Raw genomic sequence first — 5077 nt, 5'->3', positions numbered from 1 at the left:
CAGGCAGGTTGTTACAACAAAAAGTATACAACGAGGCAGATTAAGGTCAGAGGAAAAGCTCCAAAAACTAAACTAGGCAAAACAAAATGACACAAGGGATATAGGAGGAACATCCTCCTGGAACAAAGGATTAACACAGGGACAGATTCAGATGGGTAGGACACAATGAAGACAAACTGACAAAACACAGAGACAACAACACAGCTGCAGGGGAACAGCAGAAGGCACACGTCCAATCAGGATGGTATGGAATATGGCGGTAGACCCAATGAAGTCAGCCATAGGTTTTTGAAGAGCCGCAGTGAAGACCGTCCAACAATGGGCAATGTTTGTGAGACTGAGGCGGGGCTAGTGAATTCAACGAATGAGCAGAAAGCTAGTACTTAGCAACTCGAGACAGAACCCACTTGTTATTCATGGCGTGTTGATTATAATAGGTAAGTTACATATAACATGTTAACCATGTAAAGTTGTCATGAAGGAGGAAATGTACTACAGAGTAAACCTTTTTTCGTTCCAGGCTGTAAACATATGTATTCCTGTATCAAAGCAACACATTTTCAAAAACATGGATTGAAGCAAAAATGAAAATGATACATCAAGGGGTTTTCTATAAGGTTGACTTTAGAGACGTCTTCAATGATCTGATACTCCATTACAGAATTGTCTAATAATCAGATGCAATTGTGTGATGCTTCTAACTGGTCCCATTGTAATTATGACAACATGCTATAGATAGGAGAGTCACTCAAACCTCTATGTTAAAGGTTATTTTGACCAAACCTTAATGTTTCCCTTTACCTAACCTAACCATATTGTCTTTAATTTATTTATTTGAAGTTTTGAAAAACCCAGAAAAATGTGGCATTCTTTCATTTCAATTGTGGTCAAATTTCCCCAAATACTTCTCCTTAAAAAGCAGCAGATACTTCATGCCTTTGGGATTTGGTCTTAGCGTCCTCTCAACACAACAGACCTGTAACACATTCAGCAGACCTGAATACTAAAGGATTTCATTAATTACACATGGAGTCTTAACATTTAAAAAAGTGCAGGTGGTTCTCAGTTCCTCCCTGCCCCAGAAACCCCAAAGACCTGAACGTGTGTGTGTGTGTGTGTGTGTGTGTGTGTGTGTGTGTGTGTGTGTGTGTGTGTGTGTGTGTGTGTGTGTGTGTGTGTGTGTGTGTGTGTGTGTGTGTGTGTGTGTGTGTGTGTGTGTGTGTGTGTGTGTGTGTGTGTGTGTGTGTGTTACAAAGATTTCTGAGCTCGTTTAGCTCCAGCTACCGACCCAGGCTGTGAAGGAGGTTAAAATAACTACAAAGCAGTCGGTCAGTAGAAAGTCAGAAGACTGGCTGCTGCGCTGTTGTGTTGTGTTTGCACACAGCAGCCCACACTGACTGAGTGAACACAGAGACATCAGTGAGACTAATGCAGAGGTTTACTGGAGCGTGTCAATAAGTGAAATCCCCAAAGAACACAATATCACATGATACTATAATCTGCTCCAAAACAGTTCTGTATTCAATAGTTTGCATTCTCATCTGCCTTCTGATTCTGTGTTTTTGTTTTATATAATTTTAAATATTCTATACATATAATAAAAAAATGTCGTCAAAAATTAGAAACTGAGATGAACTGAAAGGGTGTGCAGTGTTCCTCAACATCCCTCAGTATGCACAGGATCAGTAATCCTTTGAGTTGCAGAGGGGGGAGAAGTACTCAGATATTGTACTTTAGTAGAAGTACTCAGATCTTGTACTTCAGTAAAAGTAGAAGTACTCAGATCTTGTACTTCAGTAAAAGTAGAAGTACTCAGATATTGTACTTTAGTCAAAGTAGAAGTACTCAGATCTTGTACTTCAGTAAAAGTAGAAGTACTCCGACCTTGTACTTGAGTCAAAGAAGAATTTCAGAATAATATGTCTGATGTATTTGATCAGAGCTGGTAAAGGTGCAGCTAGTTTGAATGGCTTTGTATACTGCAGGGTAGCTGCTGGATTTACTGCAGGTGAACTGAAGTCTGATTTAAGGGCTGATTATATTTACCATCATTAATCCAGATCTGTAAAGTAACTAAAGGGATTACATAAATGAAGTGGAGTAAAAGTACACTATTTGCCTCTGAATTGTAGAAGTATCAAAAAAGTGAAATAGTCAAGTAAAGTACAACTCTTTCAAATTGCTGTAAATGTACTTAGTTATTTTACACCACTGTTGAGCCTCGCCTCAGTCTCACATGATACACATACAATGAGAGCTGGATCAGAGAAAGAGGAAAGGCTCTGTTGTGATTTGTCTGATATCTTTATATCTCCCAGCAGAGATCTTTAACAACACTCTCAGGCTGTACACCACAAAATCCCCACCTCCATCTTAATCTGCACCAGCACTGCGGATGTGAAGATTTAAACCCCCCTGTAGAGAAGAGGATCACTGTGGAGCTGGTGCAGATTTTCAGGAAATTATGTTTGCGTAAGATCCTGTTTCCAAATCAATTCAATCTCTCAAACCGTTCTGTGCATTCTTTATGTGATATACATATTATCCATGGAACTCTACAGTAATCCTCTTTACACACTGCTGCCAGTCAAAGCCTCCCCTCAGCTCAACACTTAAAAAAGCCTTTTGTGCTCCCTTTGGTGTCTTTCTATAAGATGTTCTTATAAGCCAGGGGGGAAAGTACATTTACTCAAGCCCTGTACTTCCGGCTAAATTCTCATATAAAAAAAGATTTTATCGGTCCTCTGGGATCACATGCTATCCAGCTGACAGAGAATAAAGAACCATTTAAACTGAGCTCCACTTTTACCAGTCGCTAAGGTTATTCACTTTAATGCATAAATAGTTATAACACAAAATAATTTCATATCATATATGCAATTCTCTTGACCATTGTGCATTCAACATTTATTTATGTTAAAGGTTTTAAAGTTCCCCTGACAGATAAGATAAGCTGGTGTGGTGTTGCTAATAAAGATGTCCACCACTGGATATAGTTTAGCAGTAATGACCTGTTTTCTCCTGGTTATTTAGACTTATTTACTGTAATGTCTGTTTCAAAGCTGTGTGAGAGTTTGTATCAAGTATTGGAGACAGGGGAGGGAGACTTCTGGGAGGAATGCACTTCAAGGCAGCCAGATTATGTATGAGTATATTAACTTGTAGTGGTGTATTTACTAAATATGCATTCCTCTGGTGAACAAGCTCTGCCTGCTGGTTTACAGACCTCATGCGAAAACAGTCTAGGAATTTCTAGAAAGCACATTGCTGCATCACCATCAGAGTCATTGTACTTTGAAATAACCTAAGTACTAATTATTTGAGGGTTAGGGTTAGGGTAGGATTATAATTTAAGCTTTTTCACTTCTGTGGCAAGGCTGCTAAAACTAAAGTATATTTACCTCTCCAACAATTGAAATAACTGATTTTTCTGTCCAAAAAATCATATGGGACGACCACAGATGTATCTGGGATGCCCTCAACCTCCCCTACAGAACCACCAGTATCATACTCACTGCTTCAGACTCTGTTTGTTTACATTTCCTTTGACATCATGCATGTTGTGAACGGTGGCGAGCAATATTTGCCCCTGTTCAACAGTTAGTCTCATTATTGGGAGGTTAATGGGTTATCACCAGGGCTCAATACCTAACCATATTTTTCTGTAGATACTTGCCATTTTTCCTTATATGCCATGGAAAACGTTTTGAAGATGTGATGGACAATCCATGATGACTTAGGTCAGACTGCTGCATCAACAGTAGGCTAAACTACAGTATGTGAGGGCTGCTGTTAGGGTCACTGGTCTTTACTGTATGTTGCCACCCAAAGGAGTTAGGGCAGGGTGTCAGGCTGCCAGCTTTCAGCAACACACTGCCCTAAATATTGTTCGGAATTATTCATTTTGAGCTTTTCAGTTGTTGTTTTTTGTCATTGTTGGATTTTTTACTATTGGATACTTTTACGTGTAATACTCAAAGAGCATTTAGCTAATTATACTTTTACTGAATTACATTTTCATTACCGGACATTCACTTAATAGAGTGTTCTTACAGTGTGGTATTAATGATTCTACTTAGATAGCCTGATACTTCTTCAAGTGACAGTATATGAATGTGTTTCTTTGCCTGCTTTGTTTCCTTTATCTGATGTGTGTGCAGTATTTGTTAAAATCATTGTAAACTGTAGCTTAATCACGGCAGAACAAAAACAAATGTAAAAGTGTCTGCTCTTTTATGTGTTGTAGTAGCCTCAGTGTAACAACGTTTTATTGAATAAAATATACATTTGACGTTACAAGTTGAAGAAATTATATTTAAATATGACTTACATATTTATGAAATAAAAGTTAAGAGTAATAAGTAAAATGTACTTACGAAAACTGGGATTTGACGGCAAAGTCTACTCGAGTGCCTTTAGTAACAAACACTTCCTAACTGTAAGTAGATGCTACTTGAAATATACGTTGTTATATTTACTTAGGGTTTCTGAGTGAAAATTGTTACCTAGATTTTCCTTACTCCCCCATTTATTGCAGTAGTGTACTTTTAATATTTTACATTCTGGTACTTATACTTTTACTCAAGTACCAGTCTCTGTCCATCTCTGAATATTGTTCAGTAATCTCTTTTACAGTTTATTGGTTCAGAATAGCATCATCGCTTCAGGTAACCACACACACTTTACCTTTATAGTGTGTACTTTTACTTACTATTATACTGCTTGTTAACATATAAATACAGTATATACAGTATATATATATATATATATATATATATATATATATATATATAAATATTTGACTTATTTCCCACTTACATTGGGAAAGATGACAGACAAAATGAAAAGTGTAAGGGTGACTAACAAAATCTCTCCAGGGACTACAGATGAAAAGTAGCCTCTTTGCTAACTCTGGCACATCTTAGAAATGTTGAAACGTGCATTGTCCTGTTAAATAATGAAAGAAAATAAATCTTCTTCACTCATTCCCTGTGTCTCTGTGTGATTGTGAACAAAGCCACCACCATGCCATTTTGAAATCTACGTTTTATTACAAAAACAATATACCTTCATCTCA

The sequence above is a fragment of the Eleginops maclovinus genome, chromosome 4, assembly GCF_036324505.1.
Source record: "Eleginops maclovinus isolate JMC-PN-2008 ecotype Puerto Natales chromosome 4, JC_Emac_rtc_rv5, whole genome shotgun sequence".
NCBI classification, from domain to species: domain Eukaryota; kingdom Metazoa; phylum Chordata; class Actinopteri; order Perciformes; family Eleginopidae; genus Eleginops; species Eleginops maclovinus.
This window is presented reverse-complemented; position numbering follows the sequence as displayed.